Below are 16636 nucleotides of genomic sequence, written 5' to 3' on the forward strand. Positions count from 1 at the left end.
GATTGCATTGATGGAATGAGATCATTTGCTTCTTCGCAATCCTGTGCCTTATTCCTTGTAAACAGACAAATAGAGGGTCAAATGATTTTAAAACAAAACAAAAATTTTTTCTTTTTTAGAGAAATAGGTGAAATACTGATAATAGTAAAATGACGAAGAGTTAAATGTTCAAGAGTTGAGTAAGGGATAGTCCGCATTTTTCAACTTTGCGGAGACTGTTTCTGGCTAGAAATCTCCTCCGCAATATGCCTTTATCTGTTATTCATTAACTTTGGATGAATGTGAACTATCTGTTATCCTCGGTGATCAGTTCCACCGCACCATGTGGTAATATTGCTTTGATGATGAAGGGTCTGGACCAGTGCGATTTTAATTTTTCCGGGAAGAGCCGCAATCTCGAATTGAAGAGTAAGACATTTTGCCTGATTTGGAGGTTTCTTGTGCATATGCGTTTATCATGCCAGCGCTTGGTGCGCTCTTTGTAAATCTTCGCATTCTCATATGCGTTGACCCTCCATTATTCTAGCTCTACCAGCTACAGTTTTCGCGCTTCCCCTGCTTTCTTCAAATCAAAATTCAGTTTCTTGGCCGCCCTCAATGCTTTATACTTCAGCTCAAAGGCAAATGACACGCTTTTCCAAATACCAACGCATAGGGGGACATACCTATAGGTGTTTCAAATGCGGTCTAGTATGCCCACAACGCATCATTAAGCTTCATTGCTCAATCCTTCCGCGAAGGTTTTACTACCTTCTCAAGTATTATTTAATTTCACGATTTGACACTTCAGCCTGGCCATTTGTTTGCGGGTGGTATGCGATGGCCACCTTAGGAGGATATTGTACTTGCTTAGCAGCTCCTTTATATTGTGGTTGACAAAGTGTGATCCTTCATCACTTATGATGGAACGGGGAGTTCCAAAACGAGTGAAAATATTTTTCTTGAGGAGAGACTACCGCTGCATCACTTGCGGCGCATGCAATTGCCTCTACCCACATGGAAATGTAATCGACGGCCAATAAGATATAATGCTTTCCATGCAAAGGAGGGAATGGTCCCATGAAATCAATCCCCCAAATGTCAAATAATTCCAGCTCCAAGATATTGTTCATTGGCATTGCGTTCTTCCATGAAATGCTACCGATGCTTTGACGACGATCACATTTCATCGCGTAGTCAGCAGCATTCTTAAATAATGAAGGTCAAAAGAATCCACTTTGCAAAACTTTGACTGCAGTACGTTGTCCTCCAAAGTGCCCTCCATATGGCGAATCGTGGCACTATGACAATATGCATTATTGAGCAGCGTTTGGTACACATAATCGAATGATTTGGTCCGCATCTCTTTTATACAGATTCGGCTCATCCCAATAATAATGCTTGCATTCATGCTTGAGCTTCTTCAGTTGATGGTATGTGTCATCTTCAGGAAATTGTTCACAAACAAAATAATTAACGATGTTCGCATACCAGGACAATTCTTCTATGTGGAATAGCTGCTCATCCGGAAACATGGCACTCACTTCAGATTCATTGCTGTCAACCTCGGGATTTTCCAGTCTGGACAAGTGATTCACAACTTCATTCTCTATCCCCTTTCGATCAATTATCTCGATATCAAATTCTTGAAGGAGAAGAACCCATCTGATCAACCTCGGATTTGCGTCCTTCTTTGTCATCAAATATTTGATTGTCGAGTGATCAGTGTGAATGAGTGCCTTGCTTCCCAATAGATATGCCCGGAATTTTTCCAATGCAAAAATCACAGCCAAGAGTTCTTTTTCGTTAGTGTATAATTGATATGAGCAGGGTTCAGAGTTTTACTCGCATATGCGATGGGGTGAAAAATAGTTTTCTTCTTTTGCGCTAATGCGGCTCCCATCGCATACCCGCTTGCGTCGCACATGATTTGGAACGACAGTGTCCAATCCGGTGTAATCAAGACGGGTGCGGTAATCAGCGCATCTTTTAAAACTCGAAATGCATTGAGGCAATTGTTGTCAAATTCAAACTTTCTGTCCGCCTCTAACAATGCACTCATTGGTCGTGCAATCTTTTAGAAAAATATTTAACGAATCGTCTATAGAATCCAGAATGCCCCAAGAAGCTTCGCACAGCCTTCACGTTGGTTGGAGGTGGAAGTTTTTCAATTGCGTCGATCTTTGCTTTGTCCACCTCTACCCTTCCCGGGAGACTTTGTGTCCCAACACTATACCCTCTTTTACCATGAAGTGACATTTTTCCCAGTTGAGCTCCAAATTCGTCTCTTCCCATCTCTTCAGAATTTTCTTCAAATTGGCTAAGCAGACTTCATACGTGTTCCCATAAACGAAGAAGTCATCCATAAATATTTCCACTGAGTTCTCGAGATAATCTGAAAAGATCGCCATCATGTACCTTTGGAACGTGTTTGGCGCATTGCAGAGGCCAAACGGCATGCGGCGAAAAACAAATGTTCCATATGTGCAGGTGAATGTGGTCTTGTCTTAGTCTTTAGGAGCTATCATGATTTGATTATACCCGACATATTCATCCAAGAAGAGTTTAAAATCGTTCCCTGTTAATCTGTCCAACATTTGATTGATGAATGGCAAAGGGAAGTGATATTTCTTTGTGGTCGTATTCAATTTGTGGTAGTCCATGCAGATGCACCATCCAGTGATGGTCCTTTGCAGTATTAATTCATTGTCCTCATTTGGGACAACAATCATTCCTCCCTTCTTTGGCATACATTGCACGGGGCTGATCCACGTGTTATCTGCAATGGGATAAATAATGCCTGCATCCAACCACTTGATAATCTCCTTTTTGACAACCTTCTTCATCGCAGGGTTAAGTCTGCGTTGATTTTCAATAGTTGCTTTGTGGTCGTTCTTGAGACGAATGTGATGCATGCAGTATGCGGGGCTAATTCCTCTAATGTCAGCAAGCGTCCAACCAGTTTCTCGCACATGTTTCTTGAATGCTCATCAACACATTCTCTTGATCTACGTTGAGTGCAAAGGAAATTATCACTGGCAGCTTCTCATTCTGCCCTAGAAATGCGTACTTCAAATATGTTGGTAGGGTCTTCACTTCAAATGTTGGTGGTTCCACGAGGGAAGGTTGCATTATTTTTCTTTCTTCTTTTGGTTCTTCTTCTTGCGTTGCGATCGTTCCTTCTTCTTTGTTTGTTTTTTCTACGATCACATTGCAGACAGCTACGGATGCATTGACATCCTCTTCTTCACACTCAGACTTTTGTTCTTCAATCAAATTCAGGTCATCGTCAGAATCTTATAGGTCTTCCTCATTTAGGAATTTCATGGCACGAATTATATTAAATTTGAGCTTCTGTCTGTTTATGCTCAAAGTTATTTCTCCCCTGTGCACATCAATTTGAGCATGACCCGTCGATAGAAAAGGTCGCCCCAAAATGATGGGCACATCTTTGTCGACCTCATAATCTAGGATGATGAAGTCAGCTGGAAAAATAAATTTATCAATCGTGATCAACACATCCTTCACCTTACCTTCTGGATGAACCAGAGATCTGTCAGCCAATTGGAGAGTCACTGATGTAGGCACAAGTTGCCCCACATTTAATTGTTGAAAGGTTGACAGTGGCATCAAATTTATGCTGGCCCCCAAGTCACACAGGGTTGCCCAATATAGAGTCCTCCTATGGAGCAAGAAATCGTGAAACTCCCAGGATCACTCATCTTCGGTGGAATAATAGATTTGGAACTTTGCGTTAATGCCACCGTGGAAAATTTTCCAGCGCCTCTCTTCTTAGTTACCATGTTCTTCAGAAACTTGGCATAGGCAGGCATTTCCTCAATCGCTTCACTGAAAGAAATATTAACATGTAATTGTTTTAACATAGGCAGGAAGCGTTGGTATTGTACCTCTTCGTTTTTCTTCTTCCTTAGCCTCTGAGGGAAGGGTGGTAACTAAACTTTCATGGTTCCCGTTTCATTTGACTTTGAGGTTGACGCAACCTCAGGTTCTACTGTTTCATTTTCTTTTTCTTCTTCTTACGTTGCCACAATCTCAGGCTCAGTTACAATGGAAGTTGATTTATTCTGCTTCTTCTTTTCTCCTTCCTCAGTCTTTCCACTACGCAATGTCCCAACCTGACATTACTCTTTTCCAGATCCCCCTGGGTGCGTGGAAGCTCGGTTGAACTTGGCAACGCCCCTTGCGGTCTACTTTTGAGCTCATTTACAATCTGGCCTTTTTGCAATTCGAGGTTGCGGATGGACATAGCCTGACTTTGAAGCAGTGTCTCGTTTTTCTCTATATATTGCTTCAATAGGGTCTCTAGATAAGAAGATTGCATTGATTGTTGTGAGCTACTTGCTTGGTTGCTCTGTTGACCGTTGTTGTGTTGGAAGAATCCTGGTGGCCCTTCTTTTTGCCCCACAGATTGAAAATTTTGTTGTTGATTCTTCCAAGAAAAATTGGGGTGGTTTCTCCAACTTGGGTTATAAGTGTTTGAAAAGGGATTATTCTTTACAAAATATACAGACTGTGGATTTTGCGGGCAATCTTCCATCGCATGCCCATCACCGCAAGTCACACACTTTGCTGTGTTTTGACTTATTGCGTTAATTTGCCCATTTTCCGGTGTTGGGCTACTGATCACCATTCCTTGAATCAAATTCATCATTGTGGTCATTTGGTTTTGTAACGAAACAATGGCACCGTTATTTGCATCGAAATCTTTGAGTCTCAAACTTTAGTCACTCTCCCTCCAGTCTTCATGGTTTTTAGAGATGCGGTCCAGAATATTGTTCGCCTCCTCGTAAGTTTTGTCAAGTAGACCACCAGCAGCTGCCGCATTGGCAGCGATCTGCGAAGCAGGATTCAAACCGTGATAGAAAATTTTCATTTGAAGGCAGTTTAGCAACCCATTATGCGGACAATCTTGGACCAACCTTTTAAACCTCACCCAAGCATCGCTGAGCGATTCGTCCATATCTTGTTCAAAATTAGTAATAAGCTTTATTCGTCTTGCATTCTCGGTAGGCGGAAAATACTTTTTCATGAATTTCTCCACTACTTACTCCCAAGAAGTAATCTCTCCTGGTTCGAGCGAATAGGCCCATTTCTTAGCCTGATCACAGAGAGAAAATGGGAACAACGTTAGTCAAACTTCTTTAGCAAAAATGTTCGGGAACACAAAAGTATTGCAGATTTCAATAAAACTTCGAAGATAGGCGTGTGGATCCTAGCCACGCCTTCCTCCGAATTGACCTATAGTCTAGATCATCTGCAGCATCACTGGTTTCATCTCGAATCTACTTCTGTGGAGGTAGGCTCATGATTCCCGGAGAGAAATCATAGAGGTTTGGCAATGCATAGTCCCTAATGGGCCTATTGCGATAGTTTGCCAAAAGAATCAGATTAGCCATGAATTTATTATCAATTGCTGCTCCACCTCCAAGCTGCTCTGCCATCTCTTCTTTGTCAAATTATGGTTGCTGTTGGCGGTCTCATGGTCTCCTTTGAAATGTTCTCTCAATCTTCGGCTCGTAATTCGCCAGAGATTGAGAGTTCTACAAAGAAATCACAAAAATTACCGTTAACAACTATTTTGCCGAAGTCCCCGGCAACGGCGCCAAAAACTTGATGCGTTATTTTATTGAATGGAAATATGGATGATATGCATTGATGGATTGTGTTGTGCACTCAAGTTTTCCCAGCGGAATTCAAGTGTAAATTCCTCTAAGTTTCCTAGTAAGTCGAGGGTCGAACACAGGGACTTGTGAAAATAGTGACGTTGGTAATATTGTGAAAACTTTATGATAACCGAGTAAATAAATAAAGTGTGGGTGTGTTGTTTCCTTGATGAAAAATAAGCTAATAAAGGCGGCGGATTTGAGAAAGATAGTTGCATTGATAGATGCAATGAGTATGCGATGAACGGGTTGAGAAGGTCTTTTAGCTAGCGTTACTCGGGAATGCGTCAAACCTTGCGATCATGTTAAAACCATGCACAGAAAATCATTTCCCAATGTAAATGTGATGCTCCTAAGTTTAAGACGTATATGTTGAATATAAAATGTCCATAGAGCTTATCCCTAAGTCTTTACTCTTGTACTATGCGTTGATGCAAAATGCATGAAAGTAAGGTGACCGCATACAATCATACCTTATTGCTAAGATGCATGCAATGCGTTAATAACAAATAGTGCTCATTCTTAAGTGCCTATCTCCCGTTTATGCGTTCTAATATGGTTCTTCCAAACCTAGATTCTGACCTAACCTTCCCAAGTCTAGATCCTGTCTTAGATTACCCTCCCAAGTATCTCTAATAGACGAATGAAGCATACATAAACAAGATAATCGAAAAGATGAAGATTCCCTTGTTATGCTAGCTAACTACTTCTAAACCCATTCAACTAATTTAGACACTCATGCTTAAATAACCGAGAGTGAATAGATATAGAGAAAGACATTCCATTCTTATAACTGAGTTGAGTACAAAATGATAATGGAAAATAAAGGTAGAGAGCCTTGTAGCAATTTCTTGTTGACCGAGGCTTTTTACACTTAATCTCTCTTCTAATCTACAAATGTTCCCACTTCCGCAGACGTCGGCCCTCTCTCGGTCTCGGAGCTTCCGATGCTTTTCCACACTTGCCGAACGATCTATCGGCACACCTTCTTACTTGCGTCCGCCTTAAAATGGAAGAAAACTATGGACAGAGGTGTGAACTTGTAAAGTGATGAAGTAATCGACTGCTTAACCCCTTATCTGTAGAATGCAATTGGTATTTATAGAGTTTCCATGGTGAAAGACGGTTTCTCTCTACCGGTTGTACAGATGGGACAGCTTTAATTCCTGACTGATGCGACGAATAATTGTCACCGATAAAGCTTAATGTACTTTGTGACCATTATCGGCTGTCAACTTAATTTAGATCCAGCTACCGTCAACTTTCTGTCCCATCGATCTTAATTATCCTTTCACCCAGATGCGTCCACCATGTTGCGCAAACCAAGTTGCGGTGATTCTTCTTGGATGAATGTTTGCGAGCACGATCAACGCAAAGTCTTGCGATGAAGTTGCGCTTGACCAATGTATTCCTATGATCACAATCTCTGCATTGTGTTAATGCATATTCTGCACGAAAATATAAGGATCAACTGCTCTTCTGCGTTGGACGCGTGCTACCACAATATTATACAATTTATGCTTAATGGACACAATTTAACATATTTCATCAATGCAATCCAACATTGTTTAAGAACTTAGTACTATGATAACGTGCATGTTTGCCTGTTATCAGTGACACTACGAGTATGGTTTGCTTTGTAGGTGTTACAATTATTGTAAAGTACTACAAATTATCTGATCCTGATCATTCATGTATAAACATGTGAGAAGTGATATTCTATACGAAGGATTTTGTATAAGACCGAACCATGAAATGTTTAGTCTCATTATATAACATTATTAATAATAGAGACTTACATTTCACTAGGATGATCATAGGTAGCATGACTTGAATCCTGAGTGAGTTGTGAACTCCGACCTATGAGGGTGATCCTTTGATTTGTATGGGTGAGAGTGACCAGATTGTCGACTCAACAAGCCTACCATTTTGGGGATTCGTCTGATTGGGGAGCTGGGAACACAACTACACAAGAAGGAATTCACTCTTTCCCCGAGGTCAGGGTAAGTAGATAAATTGCTCCCTTAAGGGCTGATTCTGGGGCTTGAACAATATGGCGCCACACCCTCTCCTGGCCCAAGAGGGGTTTAGTCATAGTTGGACTATGATCTATTGTTCATTAGAGGGATCAGTGGTACTTAAGAAGTTAGAGGTAACTATAGGGACAAAACGGTAATTTTGACCTAGTTGTAGTTACGAGCAATTTATGAAAGGTCATCGTACTGTTGATTGGTTATATCCAATGGACACAAAAATATACCTGTAGTGTGTAACTGTCGGTCTTTAGTGGAGTGCCTGACAGTAAACGGATGATGAATAATTTAATTAAAGAGTTTGATTAATTATTCACTTACCATTGGAGCTTCAAGCTACAGGTCTATGAAGTCCCCTAGGTAGCTCGATAGGATTAAATGAGAATCATTTTTTGATTAATTTGAATTGTTCAAATTAATAGAGTGATTTAATTATATATGATATAATTAATTTTTTTTAATTATATGTGATATAATTATTCTAATGTATTTCATGCATTATAGATTAACTGGGAGGATATAAATATTTGAATAAGATTCAAATATTATTGATATTAATTAGATTCATAGTTGTTAAATTTAATATAAATGTGATTTATATTAAATGTCATATAAGAGAGAAAAGAAACAATAGGTTATATTGTATGTGATACAATATTAAATCTATAGGTTATATATTATATTTGATACAACATATAATATGATATGATAAGTTAGTTATCATACTTTTATTTTATTTTTAAATTAAAAAAAAAGAGGGAGTTATAACTCCCTCCCCCATTTTTCTCTCCACCCCGTAAGTGGGTGGTTGTGGTATTTGGTTCTTTGAAAGACAGAAGAGAGTATCCTTCTTCCACAATCTTTTCTTCAATTTTAACAGTGAGAAAAAGACAGAAGAGTTCTATAAGTTTGGATTTGTTGGTGAACGATTTCAACTCTTCCTTCTCTCTACTCAAATTTAATTCCCTCAATCCAAAATAGCCAGAGCCTACCACTCCTAGGTTCTCTACCTGAGAATACCGAGGAAACCATTGTGGTTATGTTCTTGTTCTTGATCAAGGTTTTCTTGAAGAAATTCTTCACGGTGTTCATGTACTGTTCGATGGATTCTTAAAGAAAAGTCTTCAAAGGCAAAGTATCTAAAACGTAATTATATAGATTGCTGCAATTTATATAAATGCATATCTTGTTCATGATTTACTGTAAAATTTACATTTAATGAAAAATGGGATTTGGGATGATCTTTCTTCTGCTCTCGTTTCCTTTCAATTTGGGATCCTTCAACCCTACATCATTCCCAATGAATAGGATATCGTCCACATAAAGTACTAGAAAAGCTACTTTATCATTGATGATTTTCTTGTAGATACAAGGTTCATCAATATTTTGATCAAAACCAAAAGATTTTATCGTTGCATCAAATCTAATGTTCCAAGATCTGGATGCCTGTTTCAACCCATAAATGGACCGAGTTAGCTTGCAAACTTTTTGCTCCTAACCTCAAACTGTGAACCCCTCGGGCTAAGACATAAAGATATTCTCTTCAAGATTTCCATTTCGAAAAAAAAGTCTTGACATCCATTTGCCATATTTCATAGTCATAATATGTGGACATGGAGAAGAGAATTCTTATAGATTTAAGCATAGCAATAGGGGAAAAAGTTTCCTCATAGTCAACTCATTCCCTTTGGGTATAACCCTTTGCTACAAGTTTAGCTTTGATGGTATGTACCTTTCTAGCTACATTTCTCATTCTTTTATAGATCCATTTGCACCCTACGGGTTTTACCCCTTCTGGTGGGTCTAAAAGCTCCCATACTGAATTGAAGTGTATAAATTCTATTTCAAGGTCCATAGCTTTGACCTATTGGTCCTTTTCTACGTCATTCATTACCTGTTTATAAGACAATAGATCCTCAACACCATCATTTGGCATGACAGCTTCTGTTTCAGCTAAACCCAAGTGGTGGTAAGGTTGTATCACAACCCTTCCATTGCATCGAGGCACTCTCAACAATTGAAAAAAATGAGACTGACTTGAAGTGGTGGCTTCTTTATTAACTCTTTATGAAGGACCAGTTGTATCAACAACCCTTGTTGATTCTTCAGTAACTTCACTAGTACTATTTTGCTTCGTGGTTTATGATCTCTTATGTGGTCTTCCTCTAAAAATATAGCGTTTGTTGATACAAACACTTAATTTTCATGAGGGCCATCGAACAAACCACCTCTCATTTCCTTAGGGTAAGCAACAAACTGGAATAATCTTGAACGAGGTTCCTGTTGGGGTTGATGCCCTAAATCTCGTAGGGTTTTGTAGTTTGTAATTGTATTGTACAAACATTTTATTTATTTAATAAAATATTAGATGTTTTATTTGAAATTTAGTAGCATTAATCCCACAAACAAAATAAATTAACATCCAAGGTTATCATTCGTAGCTTAAACATGTATGTAGACATACAGCTGGATCATGTTTAACTGAAAACCTAAATGGTTTTAGTAGATGGATAAGGTTGGATACTCTGTCCTGGCGACACTACGAATACAACCCACTTTTTAGATGTTACAATTGTTGTAAAGTGCTTAAAAGATCTCTGATCCTGATCATTCATGCGGAGACATGTGAGCGAGGGTGTTCTATCAAAGGAGTTTGTATAAGATTGGACAACGAAATAACTAGTCTTATTATATAACGTCATTCATAATAGAGACTTACATTTCACCAGGATGACCATAGGTGACATGACCTGAATCCTGAGTGAGTTGTGAACTCCTACCTATAAAGGCAGTCCTTTGATTTGTATGGGTGAGAGTGGCCAGATCACCGACTCAATAAGCCTACCATTTTGGGGATTCGTCTTATTGGGGAACTGGGAACACAACTACACAAGACGAAATTCACTCATTCCTCGACGTCGGGGTAAGTAGCTAAATTGGTCATTTTAAAGTTGATTCTGGTACTTGAACAATGTAGCTCCACAAAAGAGGGATTTGGTTATAGTTGGACTATTACTTATTGTTCATTAGAAGGATCAGTGATACTTAAGGAGTTAGATGTAACTATAGAGGCAAAACAGTAATTTTGGCTCAACTATACTTATAAGCAATTTGTGAAGGGTCATTGCTCTGTTGACTTGTTATATCCAATGGACAAAAAAATATATCTGTAGTGCGAAGAGTGCACTTTTCTGTCCTTAGTGGAGTGCCCGACAGTTAATGGATGTTGAATAATTTAATTAAAGGAATTTAATTAATTATTCAAGTACCATTGAAACTTCAAGCTACAGATCCATGAGATCCCCTTTGTAGCTCAACAAGGATTTTGAGAATCATTTTTGGATTAATTTGAATTATTCAAATTAGTTGAGGAAATTCATTATTAATTTAATTATATGTGATATAATCAATAAATGTCTTTGATACATTATAATATATTTTTTATTTGAGAGAAAATAAATACTTGGTGGAAAAGAAGAAGGCTACAAAGAGAATTGTCCCAAAATTGTTACCATTGCAACCACGAGGAACACTGGAAGAGGAATTGTCCCAAATACTTTGCGGAAAGGAAGAAGGCCAAGCAAGGTAAATATGATTTACTTGTATTGGAGACTTGTTTAGTGGAGAATGATGATTTAGCATGGATAATTGATTCAGACATCACTAACCATGTTTGTTCTTCATTTAAGAGAATTAGTTCTTGGTGGCAACTGGAAGCTGAGGAAATGATGATGAGTGTTGGAAATGGACACATCGTCTCAACTGGGGTAGTGGGAGAACTTCGACTTTGTTTACATAAATCATATATTATATTAGATAATGTATATATGGTTCCAAACTTGAAAAGGAACCTTATTTCCATAAAGTGCTTATTGGAACAAAAATACTCTATTTCATTTGAAGTAAATAAAGTGTTTGTTTACAAAAATTGTGTTTATATTTTTCTGCAAATCTCAAAAATAATCTTTACGTGCTAAGACAGTTAGTAACTAAAGTCCTCTTGAACACTAAAATGTTTAAAATTGCAGTAACTCAAAATAAAAGACTTAAAAGTTCTCCTAAGGAAAATGCCCGTACATCCAAAGTTAGGGCATATTAATCTCAATAGGATTGAGAGTTAGGTTAAGAATGGATTTCTAAGCGAGTTAGAAGAAAATTCTTTAGCTGTGTGTGAGTCATGCCTTGAAGGCAAAATGACTAAAAGATATTTTACTGGAAAAGATAATATGGCCAAAGAACCCTTGGAACTTGTACATTCATACCTTTGTGGTCTAATGAATGTTAAAGCAAGAGAAGGGTTTGAATATTTCATCACTTTTATTGATGATTATTCAAGATATGGGTATATTTATTTAATGCAACAGAAATCTAAAGCTTTTGGAAAATTCAATGAGTTTAAGGCTGAAGTTTACAATGTATTAAATAAAACAATTAAGACATTTCGATCTGATCGAGGTGGAGAGTTTTTGGATGTAACATTCCAGAAATATTTGATAGAATATGGAAATAGTATCCCAATTCTTAGCACCTGGTACACCTCAGCATAATAGTGTATCAGAAAAAAGAAATCAGTCCCTATTGGATATGGTTCGGTCTATGATGAGTTATGTTTCCCTACTGAACTCGTTTTGGGTTTATGCAATACAGATTGAAGCTTATATTTTGAATTGTGTTCCATCCAAAAGTGTTATTGAAACCCCTTTGGAATTATGGAATGGTCGTAAAGGTAGTTTACGCCATTTCAGAATCTAGGGTAGCTCAACACATGTGCTTGAGGAAAATCCTAAGAAATTGGAATCTCGTTAAAAAATATGCTTATTTATAGGCTACCCTAAAGGAACAAGAAGTGGTTACCTTTACGATCCTAAAGAAAATAAGGTGTTTGTATTGACAAATGCTACCCTTTTAGAAGAGGACTACATAAGGGAGCATAAACTGCATAGTAAGATTGTGTTTAGTGAACTTTCCAACAAAACTACTGAACTTTCAACAATAGTTGTTGAAGAACCCAATACTTCACCAAGAGTTATTGAAATTTTATCATCTAGTAGGTCAAATCCACCTCAAGTGTCGAGGAAGCCTCGATGTAGTGGAAGGGTTGCGAACCCACCTGTTCGTTATATGGGTTTGATAGAAATGCCAGCTATAGTAGCTAACGGAGATGTTGAGGATCCATTGTCTTACAAGATAGTAATGGAGGATGTTGACAAAGATGAGTGGATCAAAGTTATGGGTCTCAAAATGGAGTCTATGTACTTCAATTTTGTTTGGGATCTTGTAGAACAACCTGATGGAGTAAGACCTATAGGTTGCAAATGTATCTACAAGAGAAAAAGGGATGCTAATGGAATGGTGCAAATCTTCAAGGCTAGACTTAGGGCAAAGGGTTATATCCAAGTTTAGGGAGTCAACTATGAGGAGACTTTCTCACCTGTTACCATGTTGAAGTCTATCTAGATCTTTTTGTCCCTTACCTCATATCATGACTATGAGATTTGGCAAATGGACGTCAAGACTGCCTTTCTGAATGGTAATCTTGAGAACACCATTTATATGGAGCAGACTGAGGGATTGAAGCAAGCTTCTCAATCTTGAACTATAGGATTTGATACTACGATCAAATCTTATGGCTTTGATCAAAATATTGATGAGCCTTGTGCATACAAGAGAATCATCAACAATTCAGTAGATTTTATAGTGTTGTACGTAGATGATATCTACTCATTGAGAACGATGTAGGTCTACTGATTGAAATTAAGAATTGACTAGTAACTCAATTCCAAATGAAGGATTTGGGAGAGGCGCAGTTTGTTTTGGGCATTCAGATTTTTAGAGATCGAAAGAACAGAATGCTAGTCCTGTCTCAGGCATCGTACATTGATAAGATGCTTGTCAAATTTTCGATGCAGAACTCCAAGAGAGATTTACTCCTTTCAGGTATGAAGTTATATTGTCTAAGGAAAAGTGTCCAAAGATATCTCAAGAAGTTGAGGAAATGAGACAGATTCTCTATGCATCGGCTACTGGTAGCCTGATGTATGTGATGTTATGTACTAGACCTAACAACTTCTATGCAGTAGGGATAGTCGTAAATATCAATATAATCTAGGATTTGATCACTGAACCACCGTTAAGAACATCATCAAGTTTCTATGGAGAACGAGAGACTACATGCTCGTGCATGGTTCTAAGGATTTGATCCTTACAGGATACACATACTCTAATTTTTCAGTTTGATAAGAATTCTAGGAAATCCACATCAGGATCAGTGTTCACTCTAAACGGAGGAGCAGTAGTCTAGAGGAGCACCAAGGCGGGGTGCATTATAGACTCTATTATGGAGGCTGAGTACGTAGCAGCTTCTGAAGCTGCTAAGGAAACTATTTGTCTCAGGAAATTCCTGACAGATCTGGAAGTAGTTTCAGACATGTCAAAGCCCATCACCCTTTATTTTGATAATAGTGGTACTGTGGCTAAGAGCCTAGGAGTCTCAAGCGTGGGAAGCTTATAGAGCGAAATTATCATCTCATCTAAGAGATTGTGCATCGAAGGGACATGATCGTCACATAGATAACTTCAGAACACAATGTTGTTGATCCATTTACAAAGGCCCTCACAACTAAGGTGTTTGAGAGTCACCTGCAGAGTATGGGTCTATGAGACATGCCACATTTAGTCTAGAGAAAGCGGGAGATTTTGTATTGGATGCATTTTATACCCTAGTTTATTGCTTTTTGTCCTTGTATATTAGTGTGACTTTTATATTGTACACCCTACTAGCTTTAAGGCAAGTGGGAGATTGTTGGGGTTGATGCCCTAAATCTCGTAAAGTCCTGTAATTTATAATTGTATTGTACAAATATTTTATTTATTTAATAAAATATGAGATGTTTTATTTGACATTTAGTAGCATTAAACCCACAAACCAATAAACTAACATCCAAGGGTATCATCTATAACTTAAACGTGTATGTAAAGACATACAACTGGATCATGTTTACGTGATAACGTAATGGTCTGTAGTAGATAGATAAGGCTAGATACCCTATCCTGGTGACACTACGAATACATCTTATTTTGTAGTTGTTACAATTGTTGTAAAGTGCTACAGATGGTCTGATCTTGATCATTCATGTGGAGACATGTGAGCGAAGATGTTCTATACAAAGGAGTTTTTATAAGACCGGACCATGAAATGGCTAGTCTCATTATATAACGTCGTTCATAATAGAGACTTACATTTAACCAGGATGACCATAGGTGACATGACTTGAATCCTGAGTGAGTTGTGAACTCCTGCCTATGAACGCGGTCCTTTAATTTGTATGTGTGAGAGTGGCCAAATCATTGACTCAATAAGTCTACCATTTTGGGGACTCGTCTAATTGGGGAGCTAGGAACATGCCTACATAAGACAAAATTCACTTATTCCCCAACGCTGGGGTAAGTAGATAAATTGCTCCCTCAAGTGCTGATTCTGGGTTTTGAACAATGTGGCGCCACACCCTCTTCTGGCTCAAGAAGGGTTTTGTCATAGTTGGACTATTATTTATTGTTTATTAGAAGGATTAGTGATACTTAAGAAGTTAGATGTAACTACAGGGGCAAAATGGTAATTTTGGCCTAACTATACTTACGAGCAATTTGTGAAGGGTCATTGCTCTATTGACTGGTTATATACAATGGACACAGAAATATATATATAGTGCGAAGAGTACAGTTGTCGGTTTTTAGTGGAGTGCGCGACAGTTAGTGGATGTTGAATAATTTAAATAAAAGAGTTTCATTAATTATTCAAGTACCACTGTAGCTTCAAGCTACAGGTCCATCAAGTCCTCTCTATAGCTCAACAAGGATTTAATGAGAATCAATTTTAGATTAATTTGAATTGTTCAAATTAATTGAAGAAATTAATTATATGTGATATATTAATATAATGTATTTGATACATGATAATATAAAATTTATTTGAGAGGATACAAATATTTGAATATGATTCAAATATGAATTATGTGAATTAGATTCATATAATTAAATTTAGTATAAATGGGATTTATATTAAATACCATGCATTAATGAGAGAATGAAAATTATAGGTTATATAGTTCAATATATATTATATGATAAGGTCGTTATCATATAAATATATATTAAATGATTTTTTAAAATAAATTATTTCAATTTATTTTGAAAATATTTTTATTGCATAATTTTTCGTTCTGTAATTTTGCATTCTGTGAAATATTAAAAATTAGGAGGATCCACGTTTCCGCTCAGGGCGTTCACAGGTTCCTTCAATTTCAACTTCTTAGGATTTGTCACTAACACATGTGTAGGACAGCTCTAGATTCTAAAGTAAGGTAAACTTAGTTTACGCCCCCTCTATAACTCAAAAGATATTTCAGAAACACTCTTCGAGAGAACATTATTCAAGATGTGAATTGCAGTTCTCTTCTACATACCACTAAAACAAGTTAAGCAATTGAGCATAGCTCATCATAGAACGAATCATATCTAATAAGGTTCTATTTCTCCTCTATGATATACCGTTCCATGAGGTGTAACAAGTGCTAAGAGTGAATTGAATTCCATGTACTATCATATAGTCTTGAAATTCTTAATCCATGTACTCTCCAACCCGATCAGATCAAAGTGTTTTAATTGTTTTACCTAATAGGTTTTCAACTTCAGTCTTAAACTCTTTGAAATTTTTCAAAGGCTTCAGACTATGTTCCATTAGGTATAAGTAATCAAATTTTGAATAATGATCTATGAAAGCAATGAAGTATTCATACTCTACTCTAGCCTTTACATTCATTAGACTACAAAGATCCGAATGTATGAGCTCTAAGGGCTATTTCGATCTATGACCTTTTCCACTAAAAGGTCTTTTAGTCATTTTTCCTTCGAGAAAGGATTCACATGGATCATCTTCAAATT

At 37.5% G+C, this 16636-nt stretch overlaps 1 non-coding gene across 1 annotated transcript; it reads left to right on the forward strand.

The window, feature by feature from the left end:
* Positions 1-4889: 4889 nt before the first annotated feature.
* Positions 4890-4996, forward strand: LOC120076918 (small nucleolar RNA R71). The gene has a single exon (XR_005481665.1). It is a non-coding gene; the product is annotated as a small nucleolar RNA R71 (small nucleolar RNA).
* Positions 4997-16636: the final 11640 nt, after the last annotated feature.

Source organism: Benincasa hispida, chromosome 4, assembly GCF_027475165.1.
Source record: "Benincasa hispida cultivar pf3 chromosome 4, pf3_genome.v1.1, whole genome shotgun sequence".
Lineage (NCBI taxonomy): Eukaryota > Viridiplantae > Streptophyta > Magnoliopsida > Cucurbitales > Cucurbitaceae > Benincasa > Benincasa hispida.